The sequence below is a fragment of the Castor canadensis genome, chromosome 9 (assembly GCF_047511655.1).
Source record: "Castor canadensis chromosome 9, mCasCan1.hap1v2, whole genome shotgun sequence".
In the NCBI taxonomy this organism is placed as follows: Eukaryota; Metazoa; Chordata; class Mammalia; order Rodentia; family Castoridae; genus Castor; species Castor canadensis.
In genome coordinates, this window is record NC_133394.1 from 29067184 (window position 1) to 29086464 (window position 19281).

General features: G+C 34.4%; 1 non-coding gene across 1 annotated transcript; it reads left to right on the forward strand.

The window, feature by feature from the left end:
* The first annotated feature begins 10537 nt into the window (after positions 1–10537).
* Positions 10538–10641, forward strand: LOC141411185 (U6 spliceosomal RNA). Its single transcript, XR_012436020.1, has one exon. It is a non-coding gene; the product is annotated as a U6 spliceosomal RNA (small nuclear RNA).
* Positions 10642–19281: the final 8640 nt, after the last annotated feature.

A 19281-nucleotide genomic window follows, 5' to 3' on the forward strand; every position in this document is an offset into this window, starting at 1 on the left:
GTTAAGAAATTACTTTTGTTTATTATGGTTACGAATTAGGTGAAAACATGACAGAAGTTCTTGCTATTGCATCTGTTCTGTCTGGCATGCATTGTGCATAGACTAAAGCTGGGTGGATGTCAACGTATTGTACAGGTATAAGTATCAGGTTTTCATCTTAGTTAGCTTCAGGATATTTGTTGTCTGTCCTCAGCTGCTATTGTGATGAGTGTATTAAGTGTCAGTGTGGATTGCAGAATGGAATGGTGCTTACCCAAGACTGGCTCTAATGTCCAGGTTCCATTACTTAATAACATTTACCTTCTGTTTCTTTATCTCTAAAGGAGGTGTAATAAAAATTTAGGTATTATTGGGTGGCAGTGCAGAAGAAAAGGATTATGTTTTGCACAAATAAACCCTTATGAAACAAAAACTATCATAATTAGTTCTCCTTGAATGATAGAATTCCTCAGTGAATTGCTATGATTCTTTTATAAATGTATTCATCTATGTATTTACTTTTTAGTCTAGGCCACTCACTTATCTAAAAGGGTGAGTTATGTGAGCATAGTTGTCATGACCAAATTACTATTTCTTTTTTGTTATATTTTAGATTCATTGCAGCATTAGGTGGGCTTTTTTCCTTAGTGTAACAGGATCCATTTACTTAGTCAGTTCACACTTAATACATCAATTTTCCAATTATTGTACTAAGGATTGGGATAATAAATATAAGGCATAAATAGGATCCCTGTCTTCATAGAGCTTATAGTTTAGTGATACAGATAAACCTGCAAACAGGCAATTGCCTTGCCATGTGTTCAGTCCTGTAATGAAAGAAGCACATCTTTTATGAGAGCCCATTGTTGATACTGGAGAAATGATGTTTAAGTATGGACCTGAAGGTTAAGGAGGAGCTAAGCAATAAAATTGTGATGACAGAAAGAAATATTTCCTGCAGAAGAAACAGAAGACGAAAAAATCTTAAATGACCAGTGAACATAGTGTGTTCAAGAAATTGAAATTCTTCATTTTGTGGTAAGAATCAGAGTGAAATTTCAAAGATAGCAGAAGATAAAACTAGAGAAGTAAACAAAGGCAAGATCATGGGCAGATTTTTAAAACTTTATTTTTATTAGCATATGATTATTGTAAAGGAGGTACATTGTGATATTTACAAAAGTGCTTACAATATATCTTAGACTCACATCCTCTATCATTTTATTTGTTCCCTGTCCCCTCTCCTTAGAATACTTTCAGCAGGTGTTATTATGAGTACATAATTACTTCCACCACATTTGCCCTCCTTCACCCTTTCCTTATGTCCTCTCCCCGCACCCCCAAAACCAATCCCCAGATGGGACCTGTTTTACTTGTCCCTCATTTTTTTTATCATCTGATTCTTGTACTGGGGGTTCATTGTGACATTTACAAAACAGCTTTTAATATATCTTAGTTGAATTCACTCCCTCCATCACTATCTTTTATCACCTTTTTCCCCCATTCTTAGGATAGTTTCAGTGGGTCTCATTTTTCATTTTGATACATGAATACATAACATTTCCACCATAATTGCCCTTCTACAACCTTTCTGCACATCCTTTCCCTTCCTGCTGGCATCAACCCCCAGACAGGACCTTCTTTTAACTTCCTGTCCTTTGTTTTGAAAAAATACATTTTTGTTTGTTTAAAGCACCTGCCTAGCAAGTATGAAGCCTTGAGTTCAACCCCCAGTGCTGAGAAAAAAAAAAAAAGCAGATTCTTTTATAACATATGAAAACTAGTTTATCCTAAGGGATAAAGGAAGCCACTAAATAATATCACACAGGGTAAGGAATGATGACTACTTGATTATGAAGTGTAATTTGAGGACAGAAGGAATTGAAGGAAAGAAATCAAGACTAAATCTGAGAACAATGTTGAAGTTCATTTTAGTAATTTGACTAGGAAAACATGGATGTATTGAGCAAATGGAAAAAGGGATGGGAAGAAGCAAATGGACTTATTGGATGTCTGTATATTCAACTCATCAAAATGTCACAAAAGTTGGAATTGTATGTGCTATATCAATTACAACAAAAATAGCTAACACGTAAGTAGTACTTACTATGTTCCTTTATTCATAGGTTCTCTACTTGTATGTAAGTCATTCAATAGTCAAAGAAACTAAGATACTATTAAAATCTCCATTTTGTATAAGCAAACTAAACAACAGAACATTTAAGTATCTTGCTATCTTCACACATTTGGTCATTGGAAAAATCAGGATTTAAACCCCGACACTCTAGTTCTGAAATTCAAACTATTATTAAAGAGGTTTGAAGTGTGACTTAAGTGGTAAAATACCTACTTCATGAGGTAAGTAAGAAACCCTGAGTTTAAACTCCAGTGCCACCAAAAAAAGAAAGAAAAAATCGTGAGATTGCTCTGCTGACACAAATGAGCATAATTAAGGATTGATTTTGCATTTATGTTCCAGGTACTATATCAAGTACATTATAGTTATCCATTTTGATCAACAAGTTGCAATTGTTGAAGGTGAAGAAAGAGAGGAAGTAGGGAAGGTGAAGGATGACTCAATTGCATTTCTTGCTTAGCTATGGGGATAAGGAGTCCAATGGATAAGCACAAGTTGGAAATGATGAACTTGGTTGACTATGCATGGCTAAGTCACTGGAGGGTTATTTGGGCTGGAGTTGAAAACTTCCACATTCATCAGCATATATGGGTGGTAATTTGGGACATAAATATTCAGATAGAGAATTTGTCAGAAAAGAAGGCTTAGAGAAGGAAACAGAAAAATATCAACTCACTGTCTAGGCAGAGAGAGATGACTAGAAGGCTGGATAAGGAATAATTAGAGAGCTGGAATGAATGGAAAATGTGAAGTTGCAGAGTCAAGATAAAAAAACAACAAAAAAACCGAACAAAACGTCAAGAACAAGATGATGGTGACCAAGTAAACTATCAAATACCACAAAACTTTTAAGATAGTTAAAGCCTGAAAAAAATTGCCTCTTTGAAATTATAATATACAAACCATTGATGACCTTAGTGTAGTAAATTTCAATGGAAGAGTGAAGAAAGAAACCAATTTCATTGAGATAAGAAATAAGTAGAAGAGGAGGAAGTGGGGAGAGGGATTCCAGGATTTTAGCTGCAAATTGTAAAAGGAAAGTTAGGTAGTAACAGTGTAGTGGGTGAGCACATGTGAAAGAGTATTTAGAGATGAATGGAACAGTATAGATAGTCCAGAAATAAAGCCACACTTGTATTTTCAATTGTCTGTAAAGGTGACAATAAAATTCAATGGTTGAGTGGCCTATTCAAGAAGTGGCATTGAAAAAACTGTGAAAAGAAATAAATCTTGATTCCCAATTCAAATCCCATATAAAAATTAATGGGACAAAGAAGATAAAATTGAAAAACTGTTAAAATCCTAGAGATTATAAAGGAATATGACATGACACTGAAGGTAATAATTAGATTAGAAAAAAGTATAATGTAAAATTCATTAAAGTTAAAACATCTTGCTTATCAAGATACCATTTATTAAATGATTGGACAGTTGTATTGAAAAACTTGGAAATACTTGAAAAAATGTACATACTATTGATAAAATTATTTGTATTGGGGATATTTAAAGAACTATAAAACTAATAATAAAATAACCCAGAAAAATGAATGAGGAAGACACATAAATGGCCTATAAATACATAAAACAGGACTCAAAATCATTTCTGTTATGGAAATACAATTTTTAGCCATAGTGAGATACTGTTATGTGCACATTAAAAGTGACTGAAAAAAATTAACAATAATAAATGTTGATGAAGATATGCAGTAACCAGAACTCTCTTAAATCGATTCTTGAGTATATTAAATTCTCAGCCATTATGGAAAAAAGACTTGTCAGTTCCTTACAAAGTAAAGTAAATGTGCTTAGTCTTTGAATAATTTCATTATTGTATGTTTGGAAACACACACATTAAGGGATGGTGCAGCACTAGTCACAATAGCCAAGTTATGGAAACAGCCAAGATGCCCCACCACTGACGAATGGATTAAGAAAATGTGGTATCTATACACAATGGAATTTTATGCAGCCATGAAGAAGAACGAAATATTATCATTCACTGGTAAATGGATGGAATTGGAGAACATCATTCTGAGTGAGGTTAGACTGTCCGAAAAGACCAAAAACTGTATGTTCTCCCTCATATGTGAACATTAGATCAAGGGCAAACACAACAAGGGAATTGGACTTTGATCACATGATAAAAGCGAGAGCACACAAGGAAGGGTGAGGATAGGTAAGACACCTAAAAAATTAGATAGTATTTGTTGCCCTCAACGCAGAGAAACTAAAGCAGATACTTTAAAGCAACTGAGGCCAATAGGAGAAGGGGACCAGGAACTAGAGAAAAGGTTAGATCAAGAAGAATTAACCTAGAAGGTAACACACACGCACAGGAAATTAATGTGAGTCAACTCCCTGTATAGCTATCCTTATCTCAACCAGCAAAAACCCTTGTTCCTTCCTAATATTGCTTATACTCTCTCTTCAACAAAATTAGAGATAAGGGCAAAATAGTTTCTGCCAGGTATTGAGAGAATGGGGGGGAGAGGGAGGGGGCGGGGAGTAAGGGAGGGGGTAGGAGAAGGGGGGAGGAATGACCCAAACATTGTATGCACCTATGAATGAAAAAAAAAAAAAAGGACCAGAAGATTCAGTAACTGGTCAGGGCTGGCTCTTTGCTTCAAAGATGGCTGTTCCTTACTGTGTCCTGGTGTGTTAGGAGGGAAAAAGGAACCAACTGAATGAGGGCAAAGTTCCAGAGCAATTCAATGGAGAAAGGGTAACTGTTTTAACAAATATTACTGGAAAAATTAGACATCCATACCAAAAAGAAAAAAAAAGACAGTTGAACTAGATCTCAGATCTTATGCAAAAAATTTACTCATGATAAATAATGGACTTAAATGTAAGTGGAGCTAAGATTTCAATATAAATTTTTGAGGAAAATAAACACTCAAACCACAAGATCAGGGAAGAGGATTTATGGTCTGTAGTGAAATAGAAACTTCTTAGGTCTGACTGCTTTTCGTTACTGGGTCCCCCTTGCTGAGTTTACCCCCAATCGTAGCATCTCTTGACTAACTTCTCTGATTGGATCCTTGTCTACATAGCAGCTTAATCTATTTTCCTGATAGGAAGGTGAGTGCAGTAAAACAAGCTTCCTAGGCCAGATACTTGTGACTGATTTCTTCCTGCTGATTCTGTTTATTGTCCCTGATCTCTCTTGGCAGGTGGGAAATGACAGTGCTTTCCTGGCTACTTTTTTTTTTTTATAGTTTGCCATTTTATTTCCAGGGTTTAGAATTATGTTTAGTAGAAAGGAGCAAGGAAAAGCAGGTCTAACCACTCTTGTCTGGACCGTAAGTCCCATTACTATGGAACTTAATTTTGACAGTGATTTGCTTTTAATAGCTGTGAAAGGACTACACTTACTACCTAATACTCATCACTGAAATCTTGGATTGTTCATTTATCTTTTTCTATAATACGAAATTTTAAAGCAGTGTTGAGTCCTATGATAATATAATATTGCTATAGTAGTAATTCTGAAAGATCTAATTTCAAACTTTAAAACCCCTGGATGGTGACCTCATCTTTGCTTTTGTCACATAAGTGTGAAGTTTTCTTTCTTTCTTTCTTTCTTTTTTTTTTGAGGTACTGGGGCTTGAACTCAGGACTTACACCTTGAGCCACTTCACCAGCCCTTTTTTTTTGTGAAGGGTTTTTTTTGAGATTTTGCCTGGGCTGGCTTCATACCACGATCCTCCTGATCTCTGCCTGCTGAGTAGCTAGATTACAAGTGTGAGCCACCAGCACGCGGCAAGTGTGAAGTTTTCTGATAGGTTATTCATCTAAGGCTTTGTAGCATTTATTGTTCACTGGGACTTTCTATTAAATTGAATGGCTTTCCATAAAATAAGGACATAAGAAAGATAAAATTGGTTTAAATTGGATGAGTTCTTATATTTAAAAACATATTTGGGAAGAAAAATATTACTTTGCACAAGAAAAATTATGGAAGCCCTGAAATTAGTGAAAATATTGTGACTGCCTCTTTTGACAGATGCATATTGAAAGCAAAGAAAATATCAACTTTGTGTGGAGAGATATATTTGTAACAAAGATAGATTTTCTAAGTTGTATGATGACAAATAGAGTTGTTAAATAAATATTTAAAGATATTTGTAAGAAGGATAACAATCAGGAGTTACCATTCCAATGTTTCATTGTATATTTACAGCCTATTATCCAAATTTATATTAGGAGCCATTGAACAACATGGGAAAAATAAACCTGTGTCCATTTTACAATATTTGCTGCATAATTTTCTGAGTAAATTATTGAAACTTTTATAATTCTAATAACTTTGGTTTTATGACATTACTGATCATAAGTCTGATTTATTTGATGCCAAGACATTGGTTAGGAAGGCAATGACTAATTATAACTTTTTCAGAGCGAATCAGTTTAATTTATATGTAGGGCATGGTTTCCACTAGTAAATTGTGAAAAGTGGGAAATTCTACTAATAAATATTTCTGTGCTTAAAAATGTCCACTGAATAACTGAAACTTCAGTATCAAAATTTGATCAGGTCATATGACTCTAGAATAATCACCGTACATATTATTCACCAATTTTGAATCATTATCATTTCCTCTTTCCTCTCTGATTTACCAGCAGTAAGCATTTAATCCAAAATCTCTTCATCACTGACTGATATATATAGTCTGTCAAACAGATTTTGTGTTTTTTCCCCTTATGGTTTCTAGAACTAAAAGGATTTTAATCTGTACATTTATTCTGAGAAAATCTAATTTACTTTTCCAATTGCTTAGGATTAGTCTATTGGCAGCCATGAAAGCCCTTAAGGAGCTATCTACTCTCTCAGTTTAGTGTGCAGAACAAATTAGTATTTCCCAAAATAATACCAATTAAAGCCAATGTAAAAAAGTTGGTATCTATATTAATCTCAAGAGACAAGTTACAATACCCATCCAAAAGGGCTACCACTCAAGGACAATGCTTTTTCAGCTCACATAGTTGTGCCATTTTTATACTCAGAAGGTCTGTTTTTGCTAGATGCCATCTACTGCTTCACTTCTACTGTTGTTGCTACACACACACACACACACACACACACACACACACACACACACCATACACTCTCTCTCTCACTCACTTATATACATATACCCACCATATACTTTTTTAATCTACAAATTTTGGTGTTGGATTTGAAAATTGTATTGGGTTTGAGTTCAAAAGACCTGATTCCTTTTCCAGGTCTTACAAAATTATTGTGTATCTGGAGTAATCATTTCACTATTCTATGATTGATTTCCTTACTTGAAACATAAAAATGTTTGTCTAGATTACGGGTTGACAAAGTAAAGTCCTTGACCCTATTTTGGAAGAAATGCTTTATTGGAACATGGTAATACTCATTGATTTCTGCATGTTTACAGCTGTGTTTACACTGAAGCTTTAGCATTGAGTAGTTGCAACAGGGACCAGGGAGTTCATGAGCCTAATAACTATCAACACTAAAAAGAAATGTCTGTCTATTCTGAACTAGATGGTCAATAAGGTTGTCTTCAGATTTGCATATATATTATTCAATATTTTGGTGGAAAAAGTCTTAGTTGGCCCATCAAATATGATGCTTAAATTTTATTATTACTTAGATTATATTTTTAACTTTATATTATTTTAATTATGTTACTTAGATTTCTATCCTGAAATTTAAGATTTTTATCCTGCTTCTTTATGAATCCCAATTTCAAAGGTAAACTTGGTCAATTAAAATAATGAAATTATCTCATGTGACAGTCGGTTGAATTAAGACAGAATAATAAACCCAGTGGTAGTCATAATTTTAGCAATTTGTATATTCTTCCAATGTTTAATTTTGCATTCTCTATTACAAGAGATGTTGCCAGATCTTAAGTCAATCTACATTAGGAGACCTTTATTTGAAATTCATTTGGAGAAGTTTAAAATGTAAGTATACTCTTCAAATATCAGAAATGAAATGGAAGTAAAGATGTAAAATAAAAATGTAAGTGCCTAAAATGAACAAACTTACAGAAAACTGTCAATGCAAATAGAGATATGAATGTTTACATTAATTGGTAGATGGCATTAAGAATGAAGGCTTGACTTATTTTATATCAGGCAGAATAGTTGAAATTCATATTGGATCGATGCTTAACAATGTGTTTTATTATTCTGTGAATTTCAAAGCACTAAAATGAAAATATGTCAGTTAAGTGGCCACTGAGAAGTGATGAACGGTCAATTTTCAAATTAGAGACTTTAAAATCTGTGATTGGGAACTTGAATTTCATGAAAGAGGCAAATTGGGAATTACTGCATCATTATGAGGAAGAGAATGAGTTGATTTATTGTGAAACTTTTAGACTGAAGCAGGGAAATGCAGTAATGAGTAGGACCTATGTCATAGAGGAGAACTCTAGGCAAGTTGTATGAACTAAGACCTGGCTCCTCCTTCTGTATTACTTTTCACAAGATCTTTATCAGTTGTGATGTCATATTGTTTATTCTAATTTGTTCAAATTTAATTATGGAAAAAATCATGTTATCAAAACTAGTCAAGTCTATTTTCTTTAGTGTGCCCACATCATTTGCAATGTGATTTAGCTTCTTTCTATTAAGACACAGAGTGTATTTCCCTTCCACTCAAATCCAGTCTGGAGCCTGGGGTGGCTAACTGAAGTTAGCAGTGTGTGAGTGTTCTGTTTTCCCTCGTATCCTTGCCAACATTTGTTGTTGGTGGTGTTTTTGATGACAACTATTCTAACATGAGTGAGGTGGAATCTTAGTGTGGTTTTGATTTGCATTTCCTTTATGGTCAAGGATGGTGAACATTTTTTCATGTGGTTTTTGGCCATTTGGACTTGTTCCTTTGAAAAAGTTCTGTTTAGTTTAGTTGCCCCTTCTTTATTGGTTCATTGATTTTGGGGGAGTTTAGTTTTTTTTGAGCTCCCAGTGTATTCTGGTTATCAGTCCCTTATCTGATGTATAGCTAGCAAAGGTTTTCTCCCATTCTGTGGGTGGGCTCTTCAATTTAGGGACTATTTCTTTTGTTGTGAAGAAGCTTTTTAATTTCCTATAGTCCCATTTGTCCATACTTTCTTTTAGTTGCTGGGCCACTTGATTTTTACTGAGGAAGTCCTTGCCTATGCCTATTATTTCCAATGTATTCCCTGCTTTTTCCTGTACTAACTGCAGAGTTTCAGGTCTGATATTAAGGTCCTTAATCCACTTTGAGTTGATACTAGAACAGGGTGACAGGCATGGATCTACTTTCAGTTTTCTGCAGGTAGATAGCCACTTTTCTCAACAACATTTGTTGAAGAGGCTGTCTTCTCTCCATCATATGTTTTTGGTGCCTTTGTCAAAAATAAGGTGGGCATAGCTGTGTTGATTCATATCTGGGTCCTTTATTCTGTTCCACTGGTCTTCATATCTGTTTTTGTGCCAGTACCATGCAGTTTTTATTGCTATGGCTCTGTCATATAGTGTGAAGTTGGGCATTGTGATACTTTTTGCTCAGTATTGTCTTGGCTATTAGTGGTCTTTTGTGTTTCCAAATGAAGTTTACGGTAGATTTTTCAGTCTCTGTGATAAATGTCATTGGGATTTTAATGGGAATTGTTTTGAACACGTAGATTGCTTTTGGTAGTATAGCCATTTTTACTATGTTGATTCTACCAATCCATGAGCATGGGAGATCTTTTCACCTTCTGTACTCTTCTTTGATCTCTTTCTTCAGGGGTTTGTAGTTCTCCATGTAGAGGTCATTTACATCCTTTGTTAAGTTTATTCCTAAGTATTTGATTTTTTTTTTGAGGCTATTGTAAATGGAATTGTTTTCCTATATATTTTTTTTCAATTTGTTCATTTTGGCATATAGAAAGGCTCCAGATTTTTGTAAATTGATTAGCAGCTTTAAGTATCTTTTTACACCTGACTAATAAAAGAGAAGGATTTTAAGAGCTACATTACCACACACATTTCTTTTCACCTCTGAATTATTAAATATCAACATTGTTGATGCTTTAAATCACAGTATTAACCATATGTTTTACATTTTATTTATTTATTTATTTTGGTCCTAGTTTTTTTCAGATGTTTTGCTAGGTTGCCATTCATCTCTTTTAGTTAGCTGAACTTTATTTCTTAATAGTTTTTACAAGGAAACTTGGGAACTGAATTTTCAAAGTAATTTGTTTTTGTTTTTAAATTTGAATAGTTGGGAATGACATCATCAAACTACATTTTCTTTACAGATATTAAAAGGCATCGCTCCAATATTCATTAGTGTTCAATGCTACATGAGGGAACTCTGATGACTGCCTACTTTATTTTATAATAATAATAATAAGGAATTTAATATTTTTGGTAAGCTGCTAAAGTATTGTTAATTTTTCCTTAAAAATAATTCTACATAATGCTTACTTTGACAGAACATATACTAAAACTAGAATTATACAGAGAAGACTAGTATGACCTCTGTAGAGGATGACACATAAATTTTTAAAGCATTCCATGTTCTTAAATGGTAAAAACATAACAACTACTAAGTGTCAATTAACTGCTGCATGTGGTCATCCATTCAAATGGTCATCCATTCAATGCAAGGTAACTATGTGTTCCAATGCCCCAAAAGAAAAATCAAGAGTCTGCTTTTCCAAAATAGTAGTGATAATCAAAGACAGCCTGATTCAACTGAGGTTTTTCTCTCTGTGCCATCATTCTGGAAAACATGTATGTTATACCTGGTTTCTCTTGGCACTCTTCATTTCTTTGGGTAGATTCCAGTGGGGTAGAAATGTTCTGAGAGGGCAAAGTAAAGAGATGGCCAGGCCTTTCATCCATGTGGCTTATGCATTACAGTGCAAGTTTATCAGGAGAGCATCAGTAGAATTTAAGAAAGTCAGGGTCATGATCTGATTCATACTGAGGACTGGTGGCCAAGGAAAGGGGACCAAGAATGAGGTCCTGAGACCCGTTAGAGGCTGAGAGAGACCAGTCAGAAGCACAGGTAGCAGTGTTGGGAATGGTCATTCACAGCTGTAATCCTAGCTACTTGGGAAGCAGAGATATGAGGATCATGGCCTGGGCACAAATGCAAGGCCCTATCTGAAAAATAAATCAAAAACAAAAAGACTGTGGGTTATGTGTCTCATTGGTAGACTCCCTACTAGTTGTAAGGCCCTGAATTCAATCTTTAGGACCATACATACAAAAAAAGAAAAGAAACTTTTGTAGCAAACCAGGTGAAAGATCATGATCCCTGAGCCATGTGGCCATCACTAGCATTTTCGTTTTTCAGCATCTATTCTGAGTGTGTCAGTCACTCTTTCTTTCCTCCCTCTTGGTCTGCCTCTCCCTAGCTTCCTCTCTCTGCCATTCTGTCATGACCACTTGTGTGGTTTCAGCCACACTGAAATATCTGCAAAAATTCCCATCATTCTATATACAGTTCCAGAAATCATTACCATAGTAACACTGATTGGTAATACTACTAACTTATGTAGACATTGGCTTTGAAAATAGTCAGAGATTTATTTCATCCACTTACACTGCTTGCTGTAGGGTATATTTTGAGCTTCAGTGGGGGAGGTGTCTTTTTATTTTTTGCAATTTATCATTTATAATACATCACACACATTGGAGTGGGAAGAAATGTCTACATTTGCTCTCTGTTCAATGGCTTGTCATAAGGAGCTGACCTGAGACATTCACAATATTTGGAGAAATACTCTAAAGTGTTTTTAAATCACAGTTTTTGAGCTCATGGTAGAATTAGAAATGCACAAAGATGGTTAGAAAACTCTCCACACTGTATGGATTTTGCTATTTGTGTCTGGTGGGACATAGCTGTTCTACAGGCACAAATTTGAGAGTAAATGCTTGAAAAGGAAAGAAAAAATCTGATTTGCTAACATCCATGTAGAAATCAGTTCAACTTACTAAACTAGAAATTTATACTGTGCATCTTAAAATAATTTCTTTCCTTCCATAGGAGAAAAGATTTGACTGACTCATTCTCTGCAATAAGTTAAAGGAAGAAATAGGATATCAGTTGTAATTGAATATCTAAATTAAATTCTGTTAGCACTTGGTATGCATGACATTTCAGGGACTATCACACTTTGTCACTTCATATTTGATCCACTCATAGAGGGACAGAGCAACAATATGGCCAAAAGCTGAGGACAGAATCACAGAGCTACTGTTTATAACTCTGCCAGCCTATAGCTTGATTTGCATGGTTTTTTTTTAAATTTTTCAACTGAGTTGTATTTCTCTTCCAGAGAAGAAGTGATTACTATATGGTTTAAATTATTGGATAATAAGTAACTATGTTGATTCACAACTAGTACTAACAGAGAAGACAATGGAAGAAGTAAAATATATCGATTTGAGGAACTTATCCCATAAAAGTACCATTTTTCTATAATTCTAAGAGTAGACAGGTGAGACCAATGCTCTGTGTCTTCCAAGCCTTCTAGAAGTAAGTGGGAAACACTTGTGATAGTTTTATTATCAGATCTCCATTGTCCTAGGCTTTGCATCTTAATTACTATATAGGTATGATAATAAAACTTCCTACAGAAGAAGATGTTGATTATAATATAAGCACAAATAAAATGGTGATTGATACATTTATATGTCTGTTATATCATGTATTCTGCTCTTATCATTTGTCACTCTCCAAAATGTCTCAGTTTAGATGATAAATAACATGGTTCCCCCAGCTCTCATATCATCCTTACTGATTCTGTTCTGGTCTCAACCATATTCTCTAGCCAAACCAAATAACTGTGAGGAAGGGGATTCTATCTTCACTCCCAGAAGTGGGTCCTGACGTTTCTAATCTACTCATCAATTTAGGAACTCCTATACCTCATTCAATTAGCATCTGGCATTCTTTTGGGACCCTTTAAACTAAAGGGTTGGCACATACTCTATGTTTTCCAACTGATAAAATGAAGTATTTGCTGCATGGTTTGGGAAGGAAGGAACTTTCCCTCCTCTAGAACTAAAGAGGGAGGAATATTATCTCAACAGGTTGATGGGTGCAGTTATCTTGCAACCAGGGGATAAAATGAAGTTGACTCAGAGAGAGATCAATTAAGAAAATCTCCAGAGCTCTGCTCATAGCATGCAGGAAGAAAATCTACCTTCTGATGTTCTGCTCTTTAAGGTACTGTACTGTTTATGTCAGTTTGAAGCAGTATTTTTTTTTTCTTTTTTCATTGTTGTGCTGGGGTACACTGTGGCATTTACAAAAGTTCTTGCAATATATCAAACATATCACACTTCAATTCACCCCCTCAAACATTCTCTTTTATCACCCCCTCCCCATTTCTGGAGCAGTTTCAACAGTTCTCATTTCCATTTACATATATGTGAACACAGTATTTGCACTATATTCACCCTCCCACATCCTTTCCCCATCTCCTCCCCCCTCCCACTGGTACTAAACCCCCCAGGCAGGACCTACCCTGCCTTCCTGTTCTCCAATCTCATAAAAGAAAAAACAATGACATTTTTGTGTGTTTAAGGTAGCTACACAGTAAATTTCCTTGTGACATTTCTAGGTATGTATGTATTATAACCCGAATAGGTTCGTGTCCTCTATTTTTCTTCTTTCTACCTTAGTTCCCTTCTTGTGATGATTTCAACAAGTCCAAAAATTCTACACTCTTGTATAGAGAGTACATCAACCATATTCACCTTCTTTTACTTTCCCTCTCTTGAATGTGACCTTGACTTAGCATGACCCATTTTTCATAATATGGCTATATTTGTATTAGGTCTATATTCCACATATGAGAGAAAACATGCAACTTTTGGCCTTCTGATCCTGGCTAACTTCACTTAAGATGATGTTCTCTAGTTCTGTCCATTTACCTAAAGCAGTATTTTTAAAAAATAAGTTGCATCTAAAATATTCTAGGAAAAATAGTCTCTTATGTATTTTTCTAATGATTAAGAGTAGTCATATAAAATATTTGGTGCAATATTGAGAATACTAAATACTTAGTAGTGTACTTACTTATTTTTAATATATCTGCCACAGGGAATCTAGTTCAAATGTTCATATGTATACATTGGACCTTAGATTGGAAATATTCTTCTTAAATCAAATAGAGATTACTGTTTTTAGAGAGATGAGATATTCTCGTCATATCATAGACAGCAAACAATATCTAAACAAAGTTAGAAGTTAGTAATTATTTAGAATTCCTTACTGCTAAATTAAATTTTCTTCAGCAGCATCACATAGTCTCTTTCTTTAATGGGAATAACATGTGGTTAAACATTAGCCTGACTCAAGTAACAAACTGTAGTGGACATTTGTGTGTGTGTGTTTGTGTCACAATGACTATGTAGAATTTATATAGTCATTCTACTTCCAGTAATAAGACTCAAAATGCTGGGAAAGAGTGTCTGTTCCTCTCCTTTTTAAATCCACGTGGTTTGGGAGTGCTCTACCCATTCTTCCAAGGTAAAGTATGTGTTCAAGCCAAGAGTGAACACATGACTCCAGCATACCAGTGAGGGACCAGCAGAGCAAGCATCACAAGTCTTCTGCTGAAGCAATGAATCAATGGTGTTGATTTTGAGGTCCTGTGTGCAGAAGCTACTACTACAGGAAGTTTGTGTTTCCTCTTGCCCACTTTGCTACAACCTCATTTTTCAGGGTTTCTTAACTCTTCTACATAATTATTTCATGGAAAATGTAGATTCTGTAGCTGCTATCATGTATACTGGGACAATGTTGTGATATCCGTGAATAAGATAGCCCCTGTCCTCAAGGGATTCTCAGGAGAAGCTGGCAAGTCACTTGCAAGGTAAGTAAAACAGTACAACCTCTGAACACCTTTTTTTCAAAAATGGTTCTATAATTTGATTGCTAAGTTAATGTTTCCACAGTCATTTTAAAAACTAGTATTAAAAATTCATAACATCTCCAGTTTTTCACATAGTACAATTAGTACAGAAGCAAGCCAGATGTTTTAAGTTTGTAGATGAAAACCAGGCTATCCTGTTCGTGTAAGTGAGGAGTGTGTCACCAGCAGGAGAAAGCAGTCATGTAAGAGTTTTCTGAGTGAAACCGCCCATGAAGAGCTAGATCTAGAACTAAGTCAGGAAGCTTTAGATTTATGGAGGCATCAACAATTTACCAGAAATAAAAATTACTCAATTAGCATACATTTCAAGACTCTGAAATAAACAAAAATCAAAAATCAAAATAACAAAATAATCCAAGCCTTCTTTTTTCACGCATTTAACTTTCCATTTTTTGGAAAAGGAAAATCAGAGCATCATTAGCAAAAGAGAAAGTCTGAATCAGTTCTGTGCTATCATAACAGAAAGCGTGACAAACCTGGAAGGAGGTGACAGTAATACAGAAAGAGCTGAGCCCAGAAGTTTTGCAAGCCCAGCTCAACCCTTTACAAATGTTAATTTTCACAAGAAGAATAGCAGGATTGTTTTATTTTTAGGAGGAGGGTGATGGGTAGTCTATTCTGATTTTAAGTTTATAAGGTAAGGTGTCATAAGTCCCTGATCTCTCAATGGAAATGAGAGTGACTGCCCTGCCTTCACAAGGAAAAACTGCTGAAAGATGAGAAAGTGGCATGAATTAGTGCTGCAGATTTTGCCAGAGGGGAGGCAGAGAGAGAAAATATGATCTGATTATACATTCAGGGATGATAGGTGAACCTCCAAAAGTTCAGAGGTTCAGTTCCGATATCCATCTCAACACTTAGCTGCTCATTTGAAGCATTGCCAGGCACAAGGGAGTGTGCTGTGTTTCAGAAGCTATTGACAGTCTCTCAAGATCAGTGGAGTTCAGCAGAAGGCCTCTTATTCCTGCATATCTCCACATGCTATCACTGAAGAACTAGGGGTCACCAAAATTATGTATTGTAGTTAGAATTTTGCTTCACAGAATATTTAGCTATTGTTACTACCCGGGGGTTCTAAGCATAATGGAGTTTTACTTCATGAAGAACTTACTTCTCTTAAATTTATTCTCAGTCTCAAGTTAGTGGAATCATAAAAGAAAGGAAGGTGAAAATTACAATGTCAATATCCAAATTTTGTCCTTTAATTTTGTAGAAGCTTTTATTGGTTTTATTTATTTTCCAAAACTGTTGAGGAAATTAGTAAATGATTAAATCATCTTCTTTTAATAGACATTTTGCCTCTTGTGTCTAATGATAGTTGAAGAATATGCTTTTGTTATTGTGATTTGACAGTATAAATTAATTTTAACATTACAGATTACATCATTCTAACCACTGCCTGGCATTCGGTTATATTTACTATCCTTAATTGGTGCAGGTTTGACAAATTTTAAAAAGATAAACAAAGCATTTGTTTTGCTCATACTCACACTCTACACACAAAACAAATCCTGATGAAAGCAGGTCCAATTCTGTTTGCTGCCAAAATTAACAATTATTTGCTTAAGCTTGTTTGCACAGTGTGATCTGAAGACCAGAAGCGTAAACATCTCATGAAAACTTGTTAGAAATACAGAATCTCAGGGTCCTCTTCAAATATATTTCACAAAAGTCTATTTTGGCAAGTTCTTATGTGATTCCTGTGTGTATTGAGTAATATTGGATATGATATTGATGCTTTTTCTTAATAATGATATAGATGATATATATGATCCTGGAGCTTGAACTCAGGGCCTACACCTTGAGCCACTCCACCAGTCCCTTTTTTTGTGTTATGTATTTTCAAGATAGGGTCTCATGAACTGTTTGCACAGGCTGGCTTTGAACTGTGATCCTCATGATCTCTGCCTCCTGAGTAGCTAGGATTATAAGTGTGAGCTGCTGGTGCCCAGATTAATAATGATATTTTGTTGGTAAATCTCAATGTTTTTAAAGTAGAAGCCTATTCCATTTTAATCACAATTAAAATATTTTATTTTGTTTCTGATGATAGGAAGATAAATGCCTATTTATAAATCTTAATCATTATACTTATGAACTTAGGAAGAAAGTAAAATTTCTCATAATTTTACTTCTTAAAGATGATTCCTATGTACAGTATAAAATCCAATAAAAGAAATTGACTTACAAATAGCCTGTCATCCCAGCTACTTGGGAGGTAGACATAGGAAGTCCACGGTCTGAGGCCAGCCCTGGGAAGGCAAAAACAAGACCCTATCTGAAAAATAACTAAAGCAAATAGTGTTTGGGATGTGGTTCAAGTGGTAGAGAAGTTGACTAGCAAGTGCAAGTTCCTGAATTCAAATCCCAGTACTGCCAAAATATCCTAATTCAATAATTTAGTTAATATGTTTGTATTAGCAGAAATCATAACCCTATTCCTCAGGGTTAGGATATTGTTTAAATTTTCAAAACTTGTAAGAGTATCTCAGTATTACCTTAAATGAGATTTCAGTAAAGAACATATTGAAAGTTTATGGAGGGAGATAATGTCTAATTTTTTGAAGGTTTGTTCTTAAGCAGTATACATGCATTCTATTCAGCACTCTTCTATTTTCTAATTTGGTACCATTTCTTAACTCCCTCTTATATGAAAGACTGATAGTTGGCACAGGCAGGAAACATGAAGTAAAAGGCTGATGGAATTGGTGCATTAATAAAACAAAAGCAAATATCAGATGTCAGAAATCTATAATCTTTATATATATAAAATATTTTGTATTTTGTAGGTATATATGTATCTAGTAATAGAAATAAAGAAAAACATGACTGCTTTAATAGACAAAACATTTAAAGTCAGTAGGCATATGAAAATCATATTTTACCCTAAGATAATCAAATAAATATAATACTATTTTCATGTGTTAGTTAGACAAGATCTAAAAGGATAAACTGAGAGGAATACAAGGAAATATAACTCTCATACATTTATAATTATTTGTAAATTAGCACATATCTAAAGTGTAATTGGGCCATATGCATCAAATCCATTAAAAAAGGAATACATATTTTCACATGAATTTCATTCTAAAATTCATTCTAAGAACATGTTTATGGTTTGTAAAAATTTTGAAAAGATGTTTATTGAAGTAGTTTTTATTATATGCAATTAAAGAACAATATAGATTTAGGAATTCTTAAACAGATTATAGCAGATTCATACAATAGAATGATGTCATTAAAATTATACTTTTGATATATTATTTCATAAGAATGCCATGGATGACTTTTTTGGTGTGAAATATATAGTATCAATTTACACTGACTTCGTTGGAGTTTGAAATTGTACAGTCCTACAGCTACTAAGTGTTTCTAAAAACCCATTCTTTTTCCAATTGAAAAAGTGATTTTATTAAAAATGATATGTCCACCTGGGGATAAGTTTTATTTAGTCCACATTATCAAGATAACAATATAGTGTCAAAGATGTTTAAAAATATTAGGGGGAAGAAGACACAGGGATTTCAGTTCACAATGACATTGGAAATGTGTCTACTTATATCAAAGTCAACATATCTGAGGTCAGGGTCTGGTATCAAGTCAGCTTTCATTAATTCTTATAAACCCTTGAAACTTTGGCATACTCAAAGTCAAAATCCAACATTCTACTTAATGGCATGCTATTCCAAGGAAGGCTATTATCTTTCTCTGTCCCTTCAACTATTATTAATTATTTCACTCTGTGCTTGTACACAATGGAAATCACTATCAAAAACACTACTGGGTAAGCAAATAATTTTCTGTCCTAAGTAATCTATGTATGTATACATATATGCATGTATTTGTATGTGTGTAAGTATCTATCTGTTTATCTTTCTGTCTATCTATCTATCATCTACCTATCATCTATTTATTATCTATCTGTTTATCTATCTATCTATCATCATCATCTAACTATAGCAATTATCTGTTCTAACTGATGGATTTAATATTTTGGTACATAACTAACTACTTCATTATCTCAGAGTTAGATCATAAAGCTAGGAAATGAGAGATAAAGATGTATATATTCTAAAGTGGGGTCCCAGAGATATCAATGAGGTATAAAATGAATGAAAATTCTGCATGTTCCCCAAATTACTGATTTTCAATATTTTTATACAACGTATGCTATCATTGTCATTGTGCAACACCACTTGGGAAATTCAAGATACAATGGGAAAAAATAGCACTAGACTAGTTGAGGAGAATTTGGTGCAATATTTTCTA